The sequence below is a fragment of the Chelonia mydas genome, chromosome 3, assembly GCF_015237465.2.
Source record: "Chelonia mydas isolate rCheMyd1 chromosome 3, rCheMyd1.pri.v2, whole genome shotgun sequence".
NCBI classification, from domain to species: domain Eukaryota; kingdom Metazoa; phylum Chordata; order Testudines; family Cheloniidae; genus Chelonia; species Chelonia mydas.
Genome location: NC_057851.1, coordinates 78,109,390 through 78,135,104, shown reverse-complemented (window position 1 = coordinate 78,135,104; position 25,715 = coordinate 78,109,390). Strand labels below are relative to the sequence as shown.

The 25,715-nt window shown below is 42.5% G+C and overlaps 1 long non-coding RNA gene across 2 annotated transcripts; it reads left to right on the top strand.

Annotated features, from left to right (window-relative positions):
• Positions 1-3,731: 3,731 nt before the first annotated feature.
• Positions 3,732-20,200, top strand: LOC122465014. 2 transcript variants are annotated; one of them, XR_006289525.1, is made up of 3 exons: positions 3,732-3,788; positions 11,795-11,948; positions 19,841-20,200. It is a non-coding gene; the product is annotated as an uncharacterized LOC122465014 (long non-coding RNA). The 2 variants fall into 2 exon arrangements; XR_006289526.1 differs by lacking the exon at positions 19,841-20,200 and adding an exon at positions 19,379-19,525.
• Positions 20,201-25,715: the final 5,515 nt, after the last annotated feature.

Below are 25,715 nucleotides of genomic sequence, written 5' to 3'. Positions count from 1 at the left end.
CTTGAATGAGTGGGAAAATAGCTTCAGTGTGAAGTTCTTCTGCCAACTTCTGTACACTCTTCAGAATGTTTTGAAATCCCTCATCTGACCAGTAAGACTGTAGGTATGACTTTGCTTTGTCCAGTTGTTCCATTGTTCCAAATATATCAAGGTCAACACCTTGGAGTCTCTTGCTTACAACATTTATTTCAAACAGTATGACATGCCAGAACACTAAGCCACATAGAAATTTGAAAAGGAGTACTTGTGGCACCTTAGAGACTAACAAATTTATCTGAGCATAAGCTTTTGTGAGCTACAGCTCACTTCATCGGATGCTGTAGCTCACAAAAGCTTATGCTCAAATAAATTTGTTAGTCTTGTGACAGGGTCAGGCCAAATGGCTACAGGAGAGTGATAGAAGGCAGATATATTAGCCCCAGGTTAAGTAGGTCCCTTTTCCCTGGGTAAGGTAACAGGGAAGGTTCCAGAACAATCAGGAACTTTCTGGAAACAATTAAGGCAGACAGGCTGATTAGAACACCTGCAGCCAATCAAGAAGCTGCCAGAATCAATTAAGACAGGCAGGCTAATCAGAGCACTTGGGTTTAAAAAGGAGCTCACTTCAGTTTGTGGTGTGCGTGTGAGGAGCTGGAAGCAAAAGGTGCAAGAAGCTGAGAGTGAGAAGGTGTACTACTGGAAGACTGAGAAGTACAAGCATTATCAGACATCAGGAGGAAGGTCCTGTGGTGAGAATAAAGAAGGTGTTGGGAGGAGGCCATGGGGAAGTAGCCCAGGGAGTTGTAGCTGTCACACAGCTGTTACAGGAGCCACTGTAGACAGCTGCAATCCACAGGGCCCTAGACTGGAACCCGGAGTAGAGGGCAGGCCCGGGTTCCCCCCATCCCTCCATTTCCCCAAATCCCTACTTGATACTGGAGGAGTTGATCTGGACTGTGGGTTCCACCAGAGGGGAAAGTCTCTGGCCTGTTCCCCGATCCACCTGGTGGATCAGCAGAGACTGTGGGGATTGTTCTTCTTCCTTTTCCCCGTGCTGGCCAGCGATGAGGCTAACTGAGTGAACGGCAGATTTGAGCCATGAAAGTGGCCAAACTGAGGGCTGCCGTGAACCTCTGAGGCGAGCAAATCCACCAATAAGCGCAGGACCCACCAAGGCAGAGGAGGAACTTTGGCACAGTCTCTAAGATGCCACATGTACTCCTTTTCTTTTTGAGGATACAGACTAACATAACTGCTACTCTGAAAATAGAAATGTGAAGTTCTGTATGTTTCTGGTGCTTCCATTTCCCTCTGCCACTGTTCTGCCATGAACAGTTCCTGTCATAGCATTAGCTTCCATAATGGCAACTCTGGCATCATCTATCTTCCCAATTTAGTGTTTGATAGGTTTTATCGCCTCCCTTCGACTTTCCCATCATGTGTCACTCAGTGGTTTCAGTGTCAGAGAAGATATTCCCAGATGTAGCTTCAAAATTTGCCATCGATAAGTTGATGCAGAGAAAAATACATAGATGCTTTGAATTACATTAAAAAATTCAGCAGCCTTACTAGAAGCTGATGCTGCATCACTGACCACCAAGCTCAATGAATGAGAACAGCATGGGACAAAAAAAGCTCGAGGGTTTAACTCTCAGATCCTTGTCTGCACTCCTCTGTTCTTCCCTCTCATGTTGGCACCATTATCGTACCCTTGACCTCTCATGTCAGCTATTGCAATTCCCATATTTTCCAGATTTTTAAGAAGCACAATTGTCATACCAGCTCCTGTAGTATCATCAATGTCAATAAATTCTAGAAAATACTCTCTGACAGTAACCATTGCAGGGACATTTTCACCAGGTTCTGTTGTTGTTACAAAACACACCATTAAAGTCATTTGTTCCATATGGCTGATGTCAGGTGTGCAATCCAAAATAACAGAGTAATCTCTTGCTAACTTCAGATCTGCCACAATCTTCTGTTTGACTTTTGTTGCCAGTAACTCTCATTTTGAATTGTTTTTTCAAGGTAGTGGTGTGTGTACATTTCTTGGGTGGTGACTCTTCTTTGGTGCTCCTGGAGTACAGCATCAAACTCAGCCATCAGCTTCACAATTTTAAGGAAGTTTCCATTGTTTGGCACATATAGCTGATCTGAAGTGCCACATAGTGCTAGGGTTTTGGGTAGCAAGCATTGTCACAATGGCAATGAGCCTTTTCAGAACATTTTGCCAGTAAAGAGACTCTGATGCAATCTTCTCTTGATGCTGATCATCTATGGTGGCCTTTAACCTTAGTTTCATCTCAGAGTCTTTCCACCTATGGAATGCTCTCTGGTGATTTGCTGCCTTCTCATGGCATGCCAGATTTTTCCAGTCCTTCGTTCCTGTAGAACCCAATGTGGCTGGAACATTAGACTGGAAGAGTTTGCAACAAAAACAGTATGCAGCATTCTGGGTTTTTGAGTACATAAGCAATGGCCTCTCCACTTTGTCACCATTGAGGATTTCATGCCAGTAATGTGTTGGATGGAGACTTCTATTTTCATTGTCTTCGGGGATCATGAAGTTTTTCACTTGCTGTGGCCCACGCAGTACAAAGCAGTCCCTCAGGCTGCTGCTTAAGTGTGTCCAGAGTCCTGGACCATCTAGACTTAAGGAACTAAACTCAGCAGCAGCTGTTTCTTGCACCTCCACCACACTCTCCTCTGATCTACACTTTTCTTCAGGAATGTGCATGGTTACATCCATTTGAGATTGAGATATGGATGCTGCAATAGCTGCCAGGTCACCTGCACTCTTACTAACTGGAAGATCAGGCATCTGCTCACCACTCACATCCACACTGGGGCCGGAAGGCTCACCGTGAACATTTGTATCTATGTATCTCAGGAGAGCTCCTTCCTACTTAGATAGAAAAGCTTCCTTTGCTTTCTTTCTTTTTCTGAATGCTGCCCCAGAGGGGCGTTTTCTTCTTTCGCTCATGACTGCTGTTCTGTGCCACCTATAGTGGCTCTCAACACTCAGTTGAAGAGGATAAATAAGCAGGCTGGTAGCAGGACCTGAGTGAGTGAAGATATCAGTGTCTTAAGGGCCTAACTGGCTCCTACTACTTCAGTTGACTGCCTGTTCTCCTCAAGTGGGTTCAGGGAAGCAGCAGGAAACAGGAAGCTCCCTAAGAAGCTGGTGTTAATCAGTCCAGGCTCCTGGGGGTGCTAGAGAGGTACATAAGAGGCTCCTCCTCCACTCTCTCCCTGCAGCTCCTGCTGCTTTCTGTTATTCCCTCTCACCCTTTCTCCTGACTGCCTGTTATGTCTCTTGTGCTCTCCTTCCTCCAGCACAGCATTCCACCATCTCTGTGCTTCTAGAGCAGAGAGAATACATATGCACCAGCAGCAGACACAATTTTGGTCTAGAGAGTAGATCACACAATTTGGAGCAGTCATAAGTTCCCTTCCTGGCTCCTTTGTTGATGTGCTATTGGGCAGTCATTTAACCTCTCTGTGCCATCAATAAAATGTCTCTTCATGCTTCACAAACAAACAAAGAATATTCTGTGTGAATAATAATCCTTACCTACCTCCCAGGCTTGTTATGAGAATGACTGAATGGTTTTAAATAACTTTGTAATCCTCAACTGAAAGGTGCTATAAATATGCCATGTGTAATTGTTACCATTATCTCACACAACCCCCAGGCTACCGAAAGAGTTTTTGTTTTATGTAATCAGATCTGTGTGGCATTTTAAATTTCAGCGGGGCTCCGTGTGGAAGCAGGACCATGAGGACCCAACTGCAGGACTGAGGCCTTGGTTAGTATTCAGATCAAGTAAGTCGTATTTGGGTGATCTATTGAATGTACCATGGAGCATAAGTGTACAGTGTGGGGTGTTTTTGTTTTGTATTTTGATTTTTCTTTAACTAGAAGAGATGGGTCATGTGATATGGTCAAAAAATAAGAGACTGACTATGTGGGTTAGTGAAGTGGGTTAAGCACCTATAACTGAGTGCTCAGCATGTTGCAAGATCAGGAGCTAATGTTGTATTTTTACCTTTTTCCTCCAGAGATGTGTTCAGTCTAGATTTGGGTCACACAACTAAGAGGAATTTGGTTATATTTCAGCCTTATCCCTGGGAGATGTTTGACTGTGAGGAGATTTTCAAAGGAGCAATGGGAGTTAGGGGCAGAACTCTCATTTAAGGCAATAGGTGTGGGGTGCCTAACTGCCACTTGTGCTTTTCGAAATCTCGCCTGTGGTAAATTACCACATTTTACCACAACTGGCTGTTTCTGTTCAGGAGAAACCCAGCGCTAGGGAAGAAGAGGTTCTTGAAGGCTGGGATTGCCAAAACTGTGGAAAGAGACATGGTAATGCGTACACAATAAGGGATCTGACACTCAGCTATCAATTTCTCCCCTTCACAAGTACTATACTTCTCCAGACAGACCCTCAAACATTTTGTTTTTAATTCTACTGAAGAATGAGCAACTTTCAGTGCCTAACTTACTCACTGCAGGATAGAGCATGGTCACAATTAAAATACTGCTGATCTGACACAGGTGGGCGTAATTAGAAGTTTGAGGCGGACATTGAAAGGCATCATAAATCACAAATATACTCCATAGAAATGGTCATTGTCATTCACCTGTGAGTGTTACAGGGAACTAGAAATGTAAAATGAGATTTCACCTGGCTCCGGCAGAGTTACATATTAAACACAAGGCTCATTTAATGGCAAGTGTTACGTTTTGATCACAGTAGTACAACTGTGTGTGTATGGATATAAAGTCAATTAAGAGGTAAATCTGCAAGTGGCCCTTAAGTCAGGGTAGATAAACCCCATATTGGAGCGATGGGGTGCAGGAACAACTCTGAGCCCAGGAAGCCCCACCCCAGCAGGCCTCCAATTGGAGGAGGGGCTTAAAAGGGAGTCTCTTCAACACCGTAAGTGGAGAGTGGAGAGAGACAGACCTGCACTTACTGCTACAGAGGGACTATGCCAGGAGGATATCCCCAGGAGGAGGGCTGCTGCAAAAAGTCAGGACTTCCTAGCCTGCAGAGGCCCTTGTGCTGGGTTTCAAGGGAGAGTCAACAATAGCAGTTGTTGCAGCAGCAACTGAATCAATTTATTGCAACATCTGGCCTCCCAACACCAGCAGCAAGCGGCTCGAAAACAGCTTCATTCTGGAGCTGACCACACAACATGAAGAACAGCAATACCTGGTCCCAACAAATGATGGTGCTCCTACAACCCCTAGGAGCCACTGCTATCCTGGGACTGATGTCCTCTGGGAGGGTCCTAAAGCCAGGGTGTCCCAGTCAATCTGACAAAGATGGGCCCAGACAATGACCCCCAAAGCCACCTTAGTGACATTTGAATGTGTGGCCACTGTGGCAGCGTGGCTGCCCAATCATTGGGCCACAATCTTGGCCTCATGCTTGACGGGGCTGGCCTAGGCAGCCTATAGGGTGCTAGATTCCATAGATACCCAAGACTACCATAAGGTCAAGATAGGCATTTTAGATATTTTCCCAGATATATACTCTACCAGTGCTTCTGGAGGAAAAAATATGCACTGGGGGCCTGCCTTCAGGTAGTGGCCCAGTGCTTCAAGGATTATTGCTGGTACTGACTAACGCCAGATAGGAGAACTAGGGAGCAGGTGGCAGAGGATTTTGTGCTTGAGCCATTTATCCAGGTTCTCCTGGTCAGGGGACGGGAGTGGGCATGAAGACATTGATGTCGGAGGCAGTGGGCTCATGGAAAATTACCTGGCAGCTGACAGGGCACCCCCTACACCCCCAAGGAGTGTCCTTGAATCTAGGCCATTGCTGAAAGTAGATGACACAGTGTGATGGAGAGAGGCACAGGAGATTCCACTGCGGCGAGGCCCAAATCCCTTCCATGGCAGACACTGAAGCTAAGCTAGAACACTCCAGGACACAGAGGTCTAGGGAGCCAAGGATTTCAGAAGCTAAGGTTCCTCTGGCCATGATATTTCTAATGGCAGGAAGACAGATGGTTGCCCCTTTGGCAGGCAGTTTTTTCAAGTGTGGGCACTTTCAGCACGACTGCCCCTTTATGGATTATACTACAGGCAAACCTGGAAGCTGCCTCCAGAGTCTGTAATCAGGGTCTGGCCAAGATGATAGTCTCAGTGAGAGTTTATGGGTCCTAAGTGATGGGCTTAATAGACTCAGTGTGCAGCCAGATCCTCATAAGGGAAAAGCTGTTATGTTCCATGGGATGCCAGCCACATGATCTTCTTGCAGTGTAAACACAAAGATGTGCACCTGTACCCCACAAAGGAGATATAAGTGACAGTGGGGAACCACACTGAGACACTGTGTGGGAATGGCTGCCTCTCTAGATTACCCAGTGATCCTGGAACACAACTGGAAGTGCTTTAGCAAAGTCTTACAGGTGCAGAAGAATGACCTAGTTGGGGGTGCTGAGCATGCCTCCAGGGCCAGGGAAGAGGCTGCGTCCATGAAGCTGCCTGACACAGGAGAGTGAGAAGACCCTAGGGAAGGGACTCATGGAAGGACCCCTGAGGGCTAGTGAACTCAAAATCACTTGGATGTGGAATGGCTGATCCAAAACAGGAATTTCATCAGGAACAGAAGGGAAACCCAGGGGTGAAAGTAAGGCAGTACGGGCTGGTACGGCGTACCAGTAAAAATTGGCCGCCGGTACCGCCTCGTACAGCTGACTTAAGGACACTGCTTAAAGCGCTGCCGCGGCAGCACTTTAACATCACTGCCCCTCTTGTGCTCCCCCACCCGCCCCGCATTGGCGGCCCTGCTGGGTCCCAGGGCTGGCGGTTTAAAAGGGCCCGGGGCAGCAGCTGGAGATAAATTTTACTTTCACCCCTGGGGAAATGTCACCTATAAATATCTGGCCACTGTCAACGGGGAGGTAATCAATTGACAGAAGCTAGAACAATGGCCACACTTCGAGTTGAGAGAGAAACAACTCTATGGTTGGTACATGACCACGAGACCAACAAAATTTGGGCCCAAATCCTTGTACCTTGGCCCTTTTGGAGGGAGTTACCTTGGCTCATACATTTGGTACTCTGTGCTGGCCACCTGGGAAGAGAGAAACTCCTTAAGAGAATTACCATCCGGTTCTATTAGCCAGGGATCTTCAAAGAGGTAAAGGATTACTGCATGTCCTGCTTGGAGTGTCAGTTGGCAGAACCCAAAAGAGCTCCAAGGACTGCCCTGATATCGATGCTGGAAGTAGATACCCCTTTGAGACGATCAGCATGGATTTGATAGAACTGGTAGAGATGAGGACAAATGGACATCAACACAATATCCTGAGGCTATTCCACTTCACACAACCAACACAGTAACCATAGTAATGGAAATCATGAAAGTCTTTGTGAAGATGGGGTTCCCCCACAAAATAGTAACAGGCCAAGAGGGATGGGGTGTACCAGGCCCTTTGAGGCCCCCTGCTGGAGGCCTTGTGGTCTTACTATACCCCACCCCAGAAAAGGAGCAGTAAAAGTCCTCCACGCCTGTCTAGAAAGGCTACAGGGAAGCAGCCAATCAGAGCCAGCAGGCTCAGTGAAAAGGAGCAGCAGGGCCTGAGCAGATCAGTTGCTGGCTGGTTGCTGGAGCTCAAGGAAGAACACTCTCAAGGAGTGTGACTGAGTGCCAAGGCATATGTCATCTGCATATACAACCTTGTAAGACTCAAATAGCAGATCAAGTTTGAAAATTACCATGAATCTCAATCAACCAGTCAAACAGGTTCAGGACAATGATTTTCTAGTCATAGGTCCATCACTTAGGGTTCTCCAGCTGAATGTTGAAGGGTTGCCTGCCACCAAGAGGGAACGCATATCCCATCCTGAGTCAATGAATTTTTGAGCAATAGATTGGGAGCTGTAAAGTATATCTCGAACTTAGATCTGACCAAGGGCTAGTGGCAGATCCCCTTAACAAAGGGATCTTGAGGAAAAAACAGTTTTTGCAACACATTTTGGCCTGTATTATTTTAAGACCATACTCTTCAGCCTTCTTGGTGCTGTGACCACCTTCCAAGGGCTGATGGGCATGGTCCTGCAACCACACATCCAGAATGTGGCAGCCTATATAGGCAATATAGTTGTTTACAGCGCTGAGTGGGAGAAACGCCTCAAATATATATATGGTCCTACATGCCCTCGATGAAGCCAGCTTCACAGTGAATCCAGTCAAGTGCCAGTTGTGGTTTCATGAGAAAATGTACCTGGGATATAGTGTCAGAAGGGGAAAACTTACACCACTTTTGTTGGAAGGTCCAGACCTATTCTGTTGGCAAAGAAACAAGTTAGACAATTTTGGGGTCTGGTTGGCTACAAAAGATGATTCATAACCAGCTTTACCATAATAGTTGTACTCCTCACTGACTTAATGCAGAACTCTAGCCCCAAGAGCGTCACCCAAGGTCTGTGACGAAACCTTCAGGACCTTGAAAGATCTTCTGAGCAAAGCACCAGTCGTCTTCTACCCTGACTTCACAAGACAGTTCATAATCCACACTGATGCTTCAGATGTGGGGCTAGGAGCAGTGCTATCCCAAGACTTTAATGGGGAAGAGCATCCAATACTCTACATCAGCTGGAAACTATTTTTTCCATAGAAGGCCTACTAGACTGTAGAGAAAGAAGACTTGGTGGTGAAGTGGGCCAGAGAAGCATTGCAATATTTCCTACTGGGAAACCCCCTCCTTTTGTTAATTGATCACACACCTCTCTGCTGGCTAAATTCCATGAAAGACACCAACCCCCAGATTATGAGGTGGTATTTGGTCTTGGAACCTTATGGCTTCCAGGTGGTCTATAGGCTGGGGGACAATCACCAGAATGCAGATTTCTTTTTGTGGGATAAGTGGCTGCAAGGGGTATTTGTGATGGGGTAGATAAACTCCTCATTGGAGACATAGGGGTGCAGGGACAACCCTGGGCCCAGGAAGCCCCACCCTGGCAGTCCTGCTGGGAATGCTCCAGTTGGAGGAGGGGATTAAAAAGGAGTGTCCTCAGCACAGTGGTGGGTGGAGCGGGATAGATCTGCACTCACTGCTACAAATGGACTACGCCAGGAGGATATCCCCAGGAGAAGGAGTGCTGCACAAACCAGGACTCCCTAGCCTGCCGAGGCCTGTGGGCTGGGTTGCAAGACACAATGCACACCGAGAAGGGATGGAGTGGTAGGAAGAGACATAGGGGAGGGTATTTAGCTGACCCACAGATAGTGGATGTTTTCCTTATGGTGCTCAAGAGGGCCCGTTGGTCGGAATCTGATGGAGTGGGAAGGCCTGGGTTTGTCTACCCCTGCTAGGCAGGGCTGTCACCATAGATTGTTACCATTAGGCAGTGTTGCAGCCATAGTCTGTAACCACTAGGCAGGGACCCCCTCCCCCCCACTTACCAACCTATATACCATGGAAATAGGGCAGGCCAGGGAAGGAGTGGGATTTGTGCTGGTGGATTCCACCACTATGTAGATCAATTAGCATGTAATATGTAGCATCCTTTGGTAGTGTCCCTTACCCCCACGTCCCTGTAGAGATTTCTAGCAGATGTATAATTATGTATTATTTGTATTACAATAGCACTTAGAGACCTCAACTGAGACTGATTCCCTATGATGATAAGAAAGTCTGTAGTGCTGATTAAATAAAACACGTTGACTTGCTTGGTTTTTTGGAAATGGTTTCTGCATCTCCAGTGTGTTTAGCCTGTCAAAGTTCATTTACATGGAAGGGGTTATCTTTTTTCAGCCAAACTCCAAGATTATCGGACAAAACATGTTGCACAAAGAACAGGAAAAAATAGCCCTAGGAGTTATCTGCAGAATTCTGAATGGTCATGAAATAGTCGTGTGGACAGGTCCTTATAAGGCCTACTGCTGGGCTAACAGTTTAAAAAATTAGCTTTTTCTGTAGTTTTGTGAATTATACCATCAATGGCTACACTGGACTTTTCTTAAATATGCTCTAATCTACCCTATGTTGTTCTTCAGCCCTGGGGATCGCCACTGGGGCAAAAGGAAGGAGTTTCTCCCTCAGGCAGGGATGGAGACACGCTAGTGCTGCTATTCAAACCTATGGGCTGGAGTAGGCTCCAAGACCCTAGAACATCCCTCCATCCTACCACTCTTCTACATAGCAAAAGATCCTCCAGCACCACCCTTGCTCTCGTTCTCGCCCAAGAACTTCAGCATTCATCCATACTGTGGTTCCATGCAGAGCTCATTGGCATTCAGGGCTTATATGGCATTCAGCTCTGCCACTCCATCACATGGGCTCCTGGTGCCCTGCCCCATCTACAGTCCATGGCAATTTACAGACACAATACAGAGACAAGATCTTGGCCCTCAAGAGTTTATAATCTAAAGAGCTGCTCCTGCTCCCATGGAAATCCTTGGCAAAAATCCATTGACTCCAATGAGAACAGGATCTGGTCTAAGTTTGGCAACATAGAATCATGTGATTTTTGAGTACTTAGATTTGGCAGCCAGCTGGTGGTCTCAGGGGTTTTATTATCACTTCTTTTAAGTATGTAACAAGAGTTCCCAGTTTATCGTCAGTATAGGAGTGCAGTTTATGGAGGAGGAATATACTCATAAACAGGGATCTAATACTTCCGTTAAGGTTTTGTTCCTTGGTGTTATAATCTGGTCAATACAAAATATTGAATACTTGGTCTGGGTTTAACACTTTTTTTTTAAATTTAATTAGTTATTTACCCACATCTATTTCAAAGTACAGTGAACAAAATGACCCAAAAGTTCAGGGGCCTGATCCAAAACCCATTGAAATCAATAGCAGGCTTTCCATTGACTTCATTCATCATTGGATCATAGGCCAAGTGAGGTTATATGCTGGCAACCAACAATTCAAAAGTTTTTCATTTAATCCTTCGGCACAACAGCACTCATCTACTGATTTGTCAAAGTCATCCAAAGTGCACGCAATGCATATTGCTTAAGCCCTGGAATATGTGAGTAAGAAAAACTATATCAGCCACAACTACATTCTCTATGCCAAGGGTTGACTTCTCCCGCAAGTCAGTGGTATTGGTGGTAAAAGCAAAACCCATGTGAGTGATTTTCTGCTGAAAACTTGAAGCCAAGTATGCAGAACTCTTGTTCGTCTATGTAGATACAGTCTGGACTGCTAGGGTCTAAGTAAAAAGAAAAGGAGTACTTGTGGCATCTTAGAGACTAACAAATTTATCTGAGCATAAGCTTTCGTGAGCTACAGCTCACTTCATCGGATGCATTCACTGAAGTACTCCTTTTCTTTTTGCGAATACAGACTAACACGGCTGCTACTCTGAAATAGGGTCTAAGTGTTTGTTATGAAGTGGTATTTGAAATAGTTTTATAATATTAACTACAAGGGGGGGGGCGGAATTAAATATAAATGGCAGTGCAGTAGGTCCAGCCGTGGCTTTGTTGAATGCGGAAAGGGTACAGCAATTCTTATAGGAGACAATGCTATGCTACCTGCACCCTGAAATGCAGAAGCTAATTTCACAAAAGACAAGGATTGCACTCTGGCAGGATGAACCCCTTTTAAAATCTGTCAAACTTTAGAAGTATTTATATGTTAAGGGGAACCCTCCCCCGCAGTTTACTGAAAGTGAAAAGCCTTACTCTGATACATGACTTTGTATGGAATTGTTTGAATGTTTCTTAGGTGGGAATAAGCTACATAAGGAAATGAAATTCTGTAAGTCTGTACTCTATTTTTTGTAACATTTTTATCTGGGGAGAGGAATGGCAGGTTAATGCTGACTTGGTTGGTCCCATAGAAAATCCATTAGGAAACCTATTGTGGTTGGAATTTCGCTGCTGTGTCGTCTCTGGGTTTGGTTTTGAGGAGAAGAGTATCTAGCAGAGTGTAGCCATCCTTCAACCTTCTGCTCCTCTCCTCAACTCTTCATCAATCAACAAACAGCTGGAACAGTAAGTGCAAAACCTTTACTTGTATTGTGACCCCTGTTCACTATTTGATTCAGTAAAAGCTAAGCCTGTTACAGATATAGACAGGCAAATAGGTACAGACATGCAAAATACAGCTGTGTTAGAAAACTAGATGACTGATACATATTGATTGTATGGAGAAAGAGAGACTGTGACCAATGTGCTATTGGGCCTGATCCTCCCCTGAGAATCAATTAGTTGTTACCTGTATTATTAATGATCCTGATGTCACTAGTTTGATATTAGCTCTTTTTCTGACCTACTAAGGTTCTGGTTCCTCCAAGAGCACGCTTCTCATTCATCATAGATAAAATTCCCACTGAAGTCAATGGGAGTTCTGCCTATGTGAGGAGGAAGGGGTCAAGCCCTAAAAGTGAATCATATTGATTTGCGTGTGAAACAGAGAGCAACAAAACCACTTGTGCCAACACTGCCACCCCTAGGGATTTTAGTTCGTAACAGATGCCTCCTCGCTTTCAACGGCTAAGTATTTACATCTTTGATTTTTACTTGCCATGGAAAAATAGAGAGAGAGATCTAATTGCTTTCTCAATCGTTTTAAAAAAAAAGATGAAGACTACAAATGACAGATGTATGATTTCACTGTGCATCAGAAGGTTTGTGGCTGTTAGTCTAGATTTACAAAGGAACATCATGTACAAGTAGGATGTGACCATAGATTCAAGAAATTCTCCCTATAATGTATAGACAGGGAAAACACCATTGTTCAACTATCACCAGTGTATGGATTTTATGAGTCAAGAGAAAGTGCAATGTAAAAGAGCAAAGCAACTCAGACAGCTTCTTCAGTCTAACCAGTAACCACATTTCAGACAGAGGTCAAAGCCATCAAGATGGCCAGTGAAGTTCCCAAGCAGCCAGATGCTGTGGTAAAAGTATATCTTTTGCAGTTTTTGGTCTAGACATGTGTGCACCAAAAATGTTTAGAGAGGAAGAGTGGGAACAAACTTAAATAATTTCAAGACTCAGTCAGTTGTCACGTCAAGCCAACTCTTTGGTGCCGTTTTGTCCCCTCTCCCTCTTCTTGTGTCCACGACTGACTGAACACAGAGACAAAACTACTCTCTCATCCATCCGAGAGGTTTCTCTAGACTTGATTGACTTAGGCGCATTTGGCTGGTGTGAACAAACTTGCACTGCTGTTGGTCTGTGCTCTCCAGTAGATAAATTAGAGATTTAGTTCTCCTGGGTCAACCCATTTCCTTATACAAACCCTTCACTTCAGTTTAGAATTTAAAAAAAATAAGGTGTTGAGCTGGCAGCCAGCTCCAGTATAATAGAAAAGTCTGTTCTGGTTGCAAAGCTGCTTAACATTAATTCCTTTTGCTTTGGAGTGTCCACTTCTCCAGATTCTCTGATTCCCAGCACTAATCAGGAAAATGAGGAGAGGAAAATAAAATACAGCTGTGATGTGCTCTACGCCATGAAATTTTGAGTGTCCCATGAGATCTTAAGAGGTTGTGTGAAAATTTCAGCTGTGCAGCCTTTATGCGCTTGGGGCCAAATTGTGCCAGGTAGAAGGATGGGTGAACAGAGGAGAGAATGCAAGGAGCCTTCCGTTCCTTATGGCTCCTGTGCAAGGACAAGGCAGAACAGCAGTGCCTCCAGTCCTGGGATCCCACTTCCTAGTGCCCTTGGTGGCACAAATCACCCTTTTGGGAGCAGAGAGGAACCTACTGTTAAAATTCTAGCAACACATCACTGGCCAGTTATTGGTTTGGGGTTTTTTCTCTGCACCAGTTTTCCTACCCCAAATTGAAACCTGACAATGGTGCAAAAGCTAAAGATCATGAGAATAACGATCTTTTTTTTTTTTTTAAAATAAGATTGATTGCTCCAGATGCATCTTCAGTGCATGGCCAGTTCCCAGTACTCACAAAGCTGAGGCAGCTAACACTATTAACACATGGGTAGTCCTCCCATTGGAATTATTTATAAAAATAGTCCTCCTAACACTTTGTCGCTATTTGGAGAACTGGTATGCTATGCATTCTACAGTAGCCACATTGCTGGCTTTATGACCCACTGGTTGCTACTTCCCAGAAATGCAGAAATTGTTTAGACTACTCCAGTCACAGCCACCTTGACTGGATAACCCTTTGTGAGTTTTGCAATAGCCACATGCACATCAGTTTTCAGGCTCTAGGGCCACAGCCTAACAAAAAATCTGGCTCTCTGAGTGCTAGCTTTAATCAGAGTCAGAACACAAAAAATGTCTCCTGTTTACAGCCATGCTGTACATCCCCCCCCTGGATTTTTCCACCTCTCTCACATTTGCAAAGCTTTGCTTACCTCACTGACTATGGACAGCACATGGAGGTGACCCCAGATGACAGCACATGGAGTCCATAGAACATATTAAGGGAACCCACTTCTGCAAAAGAAATTTCTGTGGCTGATTGGCAACAAGCCAGTGGCTTAAAATTAAAAAAATAAAAAATAAAAAAAAATTCTCCACACAAGATTTTAAAATGCAAACTATTGAGGATGGTTATATCATCTTCGGTGGAATTAAGGAGATTATCTGTTACCAGGAAGCAATTCTCAGCACCTCCACTGTCATCTGTATTAATAAAAGATTTGTCATTCAGGCTGGGCACCAGCTGACTGGCTGAAAATAAGTTGATTCAAAAGGCAGTAAATGTGGTTTTTGGCAGGTTTAAGCCTTCGCTCTCCCAGTTAGATGCAGCAACAAACAGTTTTCATCTGGAAAGTTATGTGGGTTTGGATGGATGGATAAAAGACAGGTGGAGCCAGCATAACTAGATGCAAGAAGTTACTCACATGAGTAAACCATGTGCAAAAGCTAAATTTGGGAGTGAATATAGTGGTTATAATGGCAGAACTAGCCTGTATCAGACATAGCAAAGACAAATGCTGCCTATACAAACTTTTCTATAACTTTGCCAGTGGTCTTCAAACAGTCCTGTCCTGCCTCATCCCTTCTATTCCGGGGCTGGACTTCTCCTAAGAAGAGACAGACAGTGATTCCCAAACTGCATTGTGATTTTGTGATGTGTATGGAGCTGATTGACGCAGACTGTGCATCTTGTTTTCTCTGGGTTGTAACCTAAGACAGATCCACTCAGCTCTCCAGTTGTGAAAGCACAATCCACTGTTATCCTTACCTAGTCCTTCACAATTTCTCGCTGTAAGATATGTATCTGTGTAAGAGTATCTGTCAATGCAGGATGAACTGGTGTATCTGCAGGAGTTGCATATAATTGCAGATAATTATCAGAGGTGCAGAATGATGTCCAGGCCTTTAATCCAACCCATAAGCAAGCGATTATTTTTATCTGATTTCTGCTCCCAACACTTGAGGAGGGAAGAGAAGTAGAAATTACTTTATCAGATTCTCTACAGCTTTCCAAAGATTTTGGTCTTGAACAGCAGAATCGTTCATCCTTCAGCTCATCAAATAGCAGTGAAAATAGCGAATTAGTAACCTTAAAATTATAACATGCGTTTGTACACAACACCACATTTAACAAGTCCCAGCCTGTTAACATGTCGTCCCTTGATCTCTTTGATTGTATTTGTCTATATCTCTTCAAAAAAAAATCACAACAATCTATTATAATTAGAGCTGCAGCACCTGTGATGCTTGTTTGTAGTGGCTACATGCTGTCAGACAGATCCACGTATGTCTGAGATAAACACAAGATAATTCATTAACAGTTTTTAAATAAAATGCATCCAGGACCTGATCAAATGCATTAATGTCAAATCAAATGAAAAGAGTGTGTGAAGTTGGAGGAGGCTTTTTCTAATTCTGTTACAGAACTCACCAAAGTCTCAAATGATCTGCTATTGTCAAGAGATTTTGACTCCAAATAACGGCAAAACTTAAAATAGCACATATTCCCTGTTTTAGGCTAAAATCTGGGGAGAAGAGTTAATTTTGCAAAATTAAAAACCCATTACAGGCCATTTCAGTGTTGTCATTAGAGTTGATTGGGAACTGGAATTTCTGTTCTGCAGGCAATTCCAGCATTCTAAAATTTGGGGTTTTTTCCAATTTGAAATGAAATGCTGACATTTCCCGCAAAACTAATTCCCCCAAAATTGATTCAGGACCTTCAAAGTGTTTTTTGTGTTGGAGGGGCTGATACAGGACTTGGTTAATAAAGAATTGAAGGAGGATAATATAATTCATGACAGTCAACATGGGTTGACAGAAGATAGATCATGTCAATTTAACTTTGAGATGATAAATTTGGTTGATAAAGATAATAGTATTTAAGTAGTATACGTAGACATCTGTAAGGTGTTTAACTTTGATTAAAAACTAGAATGATAAAATTAACATGAAACACATTAAATGGGGTAAAAGCTGGCTAACTGATAAGTCTCAAAATGTAACTGTAAATGACAAATCATCACCAAGTGGATGTGCTTCTAGTGGGGTCTTGAAGGAGTCTGTTCTTGGCCCTGCACTATTTAACATTTTCATCAGTCACCTGGAAGAAAACATAAGAACATCACTGATAAAGTTTGCAGATGACACAAAAATTGGGATAGTGGTAAATAATGAGGAGGACAGGTCACTGATTCAAAGTGATCTGCATCGCTTGGTAAACTGGGTGCAAGCAAACAATGTGTGAATACAGCTAAATGTATACAACTAGTAACAAAGAATGAAGTCCATGTTTACAAGATGGGGGACTCTATGCTGTGCGGCAGCAACTCTGAAAAAGATTTGGGGGTCATGGTGGATAATCAGTGAACATAAGCTCCCAGTGCGATGCTGTGGCCAAAGGGCTAATGCGAACCTTGGATGCAAAAACAGGGAAATCTTGAGTAGGGATAGAGAGATTATTTTACCTCTGTATTTGACACTGGTTCAATCGCTGCTGGGAATACAGTGTCCAGTTTTGGTGTCCACAATTCAAGACAGATGTTGATCAATGGAAAGGGTTCAGAGAAGAGCTGCGAGAATGATAAAGGATTAGGAAACCTGCCTTATAGTGATAGACTCAAGAAGATCAATCTATTTAGTTTAACAAAGAGAAGGGTCATTACAATCTATAAATACTCACAGGGGGAACAAATATTTGATAATAGGCTCTTAGTCTAGCGGACTATGGTATAACACGATCCAATGGCTGCAAGTTGAAGCTAGACAAATTCAGAATGGAAATCAGATGTACATTTTTAACAGTGAGGATAATTAACCATTGGAACAATTTATTGAGGGTCATGCTGAATTCTCCATCTCTGGCCATTTTTAAATCTAGGTGGGGGTGGGCAAACTTTTTGGCCCAAGGGCCACATCTGGGTATGGAAATTGTATGGGAGGCCATGAATGCTCATGAAATTGGGGTTGGGGTGTGGGAGGGGGGTGCAGGCTGAGGTTGGGGGTGTGGGCTCTGGGGTGGGGCCAGAAATTAGGAGCTCAGGATGCAGGAGGGGGCTCTGGGCTGGGATTGGGGGTTGGGGTTGGGGTCTGGGGGGTGTGAGGGCTCCGGCTGGAGGTGTGAGCTCTGGGGTGGGGCTGGGGATGAGGGATTTGGGGTATAGGAGGGTGCTCCAGGCTGAGACCAAGGGGTTCAGAGGACAGGAGGGGGATCAGGGCTGGGGCGGGGGTTGGGGCATGGGGGGAGGGGTGAGGGCTCTGGTTGAGGGTGCAGGCTCTGGGGTGGGGCCAGAAATGAGGAGTTCAAGGTGTGGGAGGAGGTTCCATGCTGGGGCAGGGGAGGTTGGGGTGCAGGGGGTTGAGGGCTTGGGCTGGGGGAGCAGGCTTGGGGGGGCTCAGGATGAGGGGTTTGGGGTGCAGGAGGGTGCTCCAGGCTGGGATCAAGGAGTTCAGAGGACAGGAGGGGGATCAGGGCTGGAGCAGGGGGTTGGGGCATGAAATATGCTCTAGGAATTTTTTCAGGAAAGCTCTGTGGCCTGTGCTATACTATCAAAATGAAACATTTCATCATTATCAAAACAAAAGGTTTTGACTTATTTTCATTGAAAAAAATTGTTGAAATTGAAATGCTCCTGTGAAATGTATTGATTTTTACAAAAGCAGCATTTTTGACAGAAAATTGTTCAGTTGAAAATGTTTTCACAGAATCATAGAACTGGAAGGAACCTCGAGAGGTCATCTAGTCCGGTCCCATGCACTCAAGGCAAGACTATGTATTATCTAGACCATCCCTGACAGGTGTTTGTTCACCCTATTCTTAAAAATCCTCAATGATGGAGATTCCACAACCTCCCTAGGCAATTTATTTCCAGTGCTTAACCACTCTGACAATTAGGAAGTTTTTCCTAATGTCCAACCTAAACCGCCCTTGCTCCAATTTAAGCCCAATGATTCTTATCCTGTCCTCAGAGGTTAAGAAGAACAATTTTTCTCCTTCCTTGTAACAACCTTTTATGTACTTGAAAACTGTTATCATGTCCCCTCTCAGTCCTCTCTTCTCCAGACAAAACAAACCCAATTTTTTCAATCTTCCTTCATAGGTCATGTTTCCTAGACCTTTAATCATTTTTGTTGCTCTTCTCTGGACTTTCTTCAATTTGTCCACATCTTTCCTGAAATGTGGTGCCCAGAACTGGACACAATACTCCAGTTGAGGCTTAATCAATGCGGAGTAGAACAGATGAATTATTTCTTGTGTCTTGCTTACAGTACTCCTGTTAATACATCCCAGAATGGAGTTCGCTTTTTTTGGAACAGCGTTGCACTGTTGACTCATATTTAGCTTGTGATCCACTATGATCCCGAGATCCCTTTCTGCAGTATTCCTTCCTAGTCAGTCATTTCCCATTTTGTATGTGTGCAATTGATTGTTCCTTCCTAAGTGGAGTACTTTGCATTTGTCCTTATTGAATTTCATCCTATTTACTTCAGACCATTTCTCCAGTTTGTCCAGATTATTTTGAATTTTAATCCTATCCTCCAAAGCCCTTGCAACCCCTCCCAGCTTGGTATCTTCCGCAAACTTTATAAGTGTACTCTGAATGCCATTATCTAAATCATTGATGAAGATATTGAACAGAACCGGACCCAGAACCGATCCCTGCAGGATCCTACTCGTTATGCCCTTCCAGCATGACTGTGAACCACTGATAACTACTCTCTGGGAATGATATTCCAACCAGTTATGCATCCATCTTATAGTAGCTCCATCTAAATTGTATTTTCCTAGTTTGTTTATGAGAAGGTCATGTGAGACAGTATCAAAAGCCTTACCAAATTCAAAATATGCCACATCTACCGCTTCTCCCACATCTACAATGCTTGTTACCCTCTCAAAGAAAGCTATCAGGTTGGTTTGACATGATTTGTGGTGACAAATCCATGCTGACTGTTATTTATCACCTTATTATCTTTTAGATGTTTGCAAATTGATTGCTTAATTATTTGCTCCATTATCTTTCCGGGTACCTAGGACCAGATTTTCAGAGGGGTTGTGGCCCCGCACCTCCATTGACTTCATTAGCAGTTATATGGGAGCAATTGACAGGACAATCGAGCCGCTGGAGTGTGTTCTTATGTTTCTCTCACTCATACTCGTATACATGATTTATATTGCATTGATTTGTATGTAACTGTTTTTTTCAAACACACAAAGTTCATTTTGCGAAAGGCCTAATTAATGTCTTTTGAATAAATTCATTATAGTAATTAGCTGCCCATTAAGGTTATTCTGTTACCCTAATAAGCTTTAATGCTTGTGCATGTGTGAGCCTGGCTGGAACCATTCTGTCTCAACTTGTTCTGCTGCAACTGCTGGTGGAGTGTGTGTGAGAAAGAGGCAGTTTTTCTTGTTTTTCTTTCCCTCTTTAGATAAAATAAATGGTTCATTTCTGGACCCTTCAGGAAGTAATGACCATGTTCTTTTTTTACTCAGGTGATAAATCGTGTGTTAACGCAGTGCCTTCATACCTAGAAAATGGGACTCCCAGCTACAGATAAGATAATGCTCTCTAAACAGGGCTGCTAGTCCTGCAATAATCAGCTGCATAGTCTTTGCCTTGTTTATCAGCAACCAGAGTGCACTTGGGTTCTGTTGTTCCCCTCTTCTCTGTAGCTGCGATGAACTAATAATGCTATTGTCTTCCTTTAATCACATTCCCCTCTTTATTACTTAGAAGTGCTATGTCCTTCCTAGGATTACTTGTGTAAGAATGTATAGGCTCAATCACTGTTTCCAATGAAAACATCAATCCAAACCCAATGAAACCCAAATAAAGCATGGTTTTGATTTTGACCTGGCGAAACCAAAACAGAACAAGTGGGGTTTTACCAAAAACCACCTTTTCCCATGCATGGTGGAAGCTACTGGCGTGGATTTGATAGTGGTAGTTGAAATGTGTCCCTGTTAAGGGTGTCTTCAAAAATGTAGTATTACTTTTAAACAAAAAAACAACCCTGCGCCCAAACCTCTCACTTTGTTGCTAGGGGCTAATTTAGCATTAAGGAGTCCAAAACATTCTTCTTGCCCTTTTCTTTATCCTGTAAATAAGTTATTTATTAATTAACCGCCAACACCTTAATAAATACAAGTGTTGAAAAATAGGAACTTTTGTGAGATTTCCATGGATGACATTGGGTGCGTGGTGGTAGCCCGACAGCAAATAAAGCTGCCGTTTTGCCATCAGCCTAAATCTTGTCCTTATCACCCCCTTGTGGAAAACATTAAGTGCGAAGAACTTTTTATACATCTGGAGGTCTCTTTTTTTCCCCTCGACAGGGCAAGGTTTATATGCAATGGAAGCCATAAGTATTTTTAAACTAGTAGCGAGGAAGCTTTAGCACACCTCGTGTTATGTGTGAGACGATTATAGTTACTGGGCTCAAGACAGTCAAGGTTTAATGCCAGAAGGGATCAGATCATCCAGTCTGGCCTCGTGTATATCACAGGCCACAAACACCACTCAGCACCAGCACGTTAAACCGAACAACCAAAATTAGACCAATATATTACAGCCCACAAGAGACTAAACTATTATGTGCCATAAGCAAAGTATAGGAGGGATCAAGGTGCAGTAATGCCTGATGCCTGCACAGTGGCAGGGAATTGAATAAAGGAGTAACTGGATAAAATTCTATGGCCAATGGTATACAGGTCAGCCTAGAAGCTCTAATAGTTCTTTCTGGCCTTAAAATCTCTGCAACATTAGAAGTTGAGGAGGGAGTATCCTTTCCCCTGTTGTCCTTCAAATTTGAGTGGCCCCAAAGTTGGCCTTGCTAGTAGTATGAGTATTTCCATAATATATGAAATAATGCCTAGAGTAAACATTTCTCCCTTGTTGTTTCATCACTCTTCTTTTTTATGTTTTACACAATTATGCAACTAGTACTTCACTCAGTGATACACTTAATCCCAATAAAAGAAACAAATGATTCACTACAGCTTTACCTCCTGGATGACTGTTCCTCACATTAGGAATGGGTAATTATTATGAGGCTAAACAGTGTGTCTCTGAGAATAAATAGCCTTTCTTTCATGCTTTCAAGATTTTCTGTCACCAAATCCTGGAAACATGCAGTATTTTGTAAAGCTTCTGGCCGTGTGCTGTCATGCTCAGTATCTGAATGGACATTAGTAGAAAATCAGCATTTACTTACAGGAATCAAATGCAGCTTCCTCATATGAAATGTGATCTTGATGGAAACAATCTTTCACCTTCCAATTAAAGCTCCTGATCCATTAGTAAAATTGAATACTTCCCATAATTTTTTTTTTTAAAGTAAAAGAGAAAAATCATTCACTCAGATCTTTCACAGATCATCACAGGACTCTCCTCCCCCACATTATCTGATTACTGGTTTTGTGAGAGATGTAATTAACGTGTGTAACATTTTCTCATAGGTACAAACACTCAGATGTAAGAAAGACGATTTTTAAAAAGAGGGAAGGCACATCTTTAATACAAAAGAAAGTTTGTACTGTACTAACTTATTCTTTAACTGGTTCTCTGAGTCTAGAAGACACAAGTAGAGCTGAGTCAATAAATGATTTTTCTGTTTGGTGGCAGCACTGAAAAAAATCTGCAAAACATAATCTAGTTCTTTTCAAACTGAAATTTGATGTTTTATTCCTCCCCCCCCCTCCCCCACTGAAACAAGAAACTGAAAAATTTTTGTTCAGATCCATCACTGACATTTTCAAAACAAAATGCAAATTCAAAACCCACTTTTTGTTTATAAATTCATTGAAATGTTAAAACTGTTTATTTTTCAATGTCAATTTCCACATTTCCAATTTTCTTTCAGCTGAAACTATTTTCCAAATTTGACCTGAAGCTACAAATAATTTCTTTTCCCGCAAAATGCACTTTTCAGCAAATTTACTATTTACTGGGAAAAAAAAGTCATCCAGGTGTAATTATAGGTCCCTTGTTCACGGTCCTGAACAGTTGGACCCGGGAGTAAATGTAACACTTATACAGTTAACTTCCAGTTCATTTATTTGAGGGAATAAAAATAAACTTAACCTATTCAGGGATAAGAAACTGTCAAAGAGGTATGGTACTGTTCTCCCATGTACTGAACGATAGCAATCCAGCTTTTCGTAAAAATTTTGTGGTCAATTATTTAGGAAGGGACAAACATTGTTTCAGTCAATTTAACAAGGAAGTAAAACCAGTCTATATAATTCAAAATTAAATTGTTTAAAATTGCAATAACTTTTGTCTTGCAAGATCTGTCCTTTATAACACCATGCTGCATTAGTGATCAATAATTTAGGTAGTCAGTGATTACTATGTTTCCTTCCCCCCCACCCCCATACTTCAATCAGTACCTCCTAACTGATAAGTAGATGGCTTCTTTCCTATTGGGATTTTCTACTTCTTGGATCATAAAGTCATCTTCTGCACAATTTAAGACCTTCCTTGCACATCTTGCATCTATTCATTTCTCAGACATCCTGGATAGTTAACATTTTTCCTTAGTAAAGTATCCTTTGTTATCAAGTACGCCGAGAGCTGGTCCAGGAATTTTTCATTTTCACTACCTTCCAGTAGTCTCTAGTAGAGCTGGTTGAAAAATGGGGGGAAGGAGGGGTATGTCCATTGAAAGTTTAAACAAAAATGGGGGAAAATGTTTTAATCTTAATTTTCCTGAAGAGTTGTCTACTAACCCGCTCACATACCTGCTGTCATTTCTCGTTTATTCTTCATTCCTTGTCTTAATAGGGGTGTTTCTAGTGAGCTCCACAAGCATCTGTTCTTGGCCCAGTGCTGTTTAGTATCTTTACTCATAATATGTAAGACAATATAAAAATCACTACTGGTAAAATCTGCAGATGACACAAAAATTGATGGAGTGGTAAATAAGGAAGACAGGTCTGTTATACAGACTGACCTCACCTGGATCAGTTGGTAAGGTGGCAAATGCTCACTTGAACGGTAGCATTTTAAATAGCATATGCAAGGTCATACATCCAGGAATAAACAAGGTAGGTCATACTTATAGGATAAGTATTGTATCCTGGAATATGGTGACACTGAAAAGTACCTAGGTTTAATAGTGGAGCTTCCAGTAATCCAGTGCAATGTTAAGTAGGCAGCCACGATCCTTGGAAACATAAGCAGGGGAATATCTAGTAGGAGTTAATGTTCTCCCTCATCTGTATTCTAAAGTCACTGTTTCTCTAAGAAATATTAAATGTTTAACATTTAAAATACTCTTTTATGGAGCCACACCTACACTACACAGTGTGAAAATTCTGAATGACCAGTAAAACCAGTCACATTTAGGTAGGATTAGGGGATGCAATCTGGGATTGTTAACTGATGAAACATTATGAATGCTGAGGAGCCAGTGCTGGCAGAGGTAAGGCTGCATATGTGAAGCCCTTCCAGAGAATAGATTTAAAGACTCTTTCATTATTTGGCTGGAAGCCAGACAATTCTTACTTGGCAACCTTGAATTGGAACAGGCTGGCACAAGATTCACTCTTAATAGTTTTCCAGGAAACTGGTGGAACACTCCCTAAAGCACTTTCTTTATATGAAGGCTGGGATTGATTCACAGGTTCTATACCTGGGGTCACATCATTACAGGCCATTTGACTGTATGCATCAGTGTATCAATGAACAAGAAAATAGAAGCAGAGAATACATCTGAAAAAATAAGGTAAAGAAAAATAAGTGGTTTTATTCTCCTTACTAAGGGAAAATAAGTACATTATTCTAAGCTTTCACAAAATACTAAAGCACTCTATGGACCAGATCCTTAGGAAGGAGATTGGTGGGATTCTGCATGGCTGCAGGGGTCTGCCTACATGGTCTAAATTGCAGTTACAAGGTCTACTTTGCCTCATTTGAGACAGTTTCAACGCATGTAATTTTGGAGCCTTTCTTACATAATATACTGGAACTAAAGTGCAAAACTTTTGCAACAAAATTGAAAGTACTTGAGATTAGAGTGCCTGGGTGCTTGGCACTTTTGAAAAAAACTTATTCAGGTACCAAAACATGGATTTTAAAGCCTAGCTTTAGGTAGCCATTTTTAAAAGTTTTGGCAAAAGTTTTACTGAGCACAGAAGTGCCTGAAATACAATTGCAAAAAGTTTTGTGAAAAAATCATTTACAATGTTAACAACTTCATCCCTGCACCAGTTAATGAATGATAAAATGAAATTACACACCCACTGTGATGTGAAACACAGATATGTTGAAAATTCATATACTGTTCAAAATTGCAAACATAATTTGGGTGTATTAAACATTTATTGTACAGGTGGTTGGGAATTTCAAAAGCACCAAGTCTTGACCTAATTCTGCTTCCATTGAAGTCCATGATAAAATTTCAATTGACTTCAGTGGGAGCAAAGTTATGCTAATACTGGGCACGTCTAAGAATCCCCCATGTGGAAAAGATATTTCACTGTGAAAAGTTACAATCAATATGCAAAAAAAAAAAAAAAAATGGATTGTAATCTCTCTTGGGCTTCTTCTGTATTTGTGTAGTGCCTAACACAATGATACCTGAATACTGATTGGGGGCCTTAGGTGCTACTATAATAAAGAATAGATGAGTAATAATATTTTCTATACAGTATCCTTTAAAATTCTTGTACAGAAAATTCCCCTCATGGGAAATAGGGATGTTTTAGCATGTAATAGGGATGAATCCAATAGGATTCAAGAGATATTATACAGGCACCTATCAGAATTCCACTACAAACCTACAGAATTTAACAGGAAGTTATCCCTACTACAGAATTTTACAGGTGGGTTTTAAAATTGTATTCAAAGGTTCATAGAATCATAGAAATATAGGGTTGGAAGGGACCTCAGGAAGTTAAGTCCAGCCCCCTGTGCTGTGGCAGGACCAAGTAAACCTAGATCATCCTTGACAGATGTTTATCCAACCTCTTGGGGAGTCCTCAACCTGCGCTGGGAGCCTAGTCCAGACCTTAACTACCCTTATAGTTAGACAATTTTTCCTAATATCTAACCTAAATCTTCCATGCTGCAAAATCAAGACCATTACTACTTGTCCTACCTTCAGTGGACATGGAGAACAATTGATCACTGGCCTCTTTGTAAGAGCCCTTAACATATTTGAAGGCTGTTCTCAGTCCTCCTCAGTCTTCTCTTCTCAAGACTAAACAATCCCAATTTTTGTAACCTTTCCTCATAGGTCAGATTTTCTAAACCTTTTATCATTTTTGTTGCTCTCATTTGGACTCTCTCCAGTTTGTCCACATCTTTCCTAAAGTCTGGCACCCAGAACTGGGCACAGTGCTCCAGCTGAGGCCTCAGCAGTGC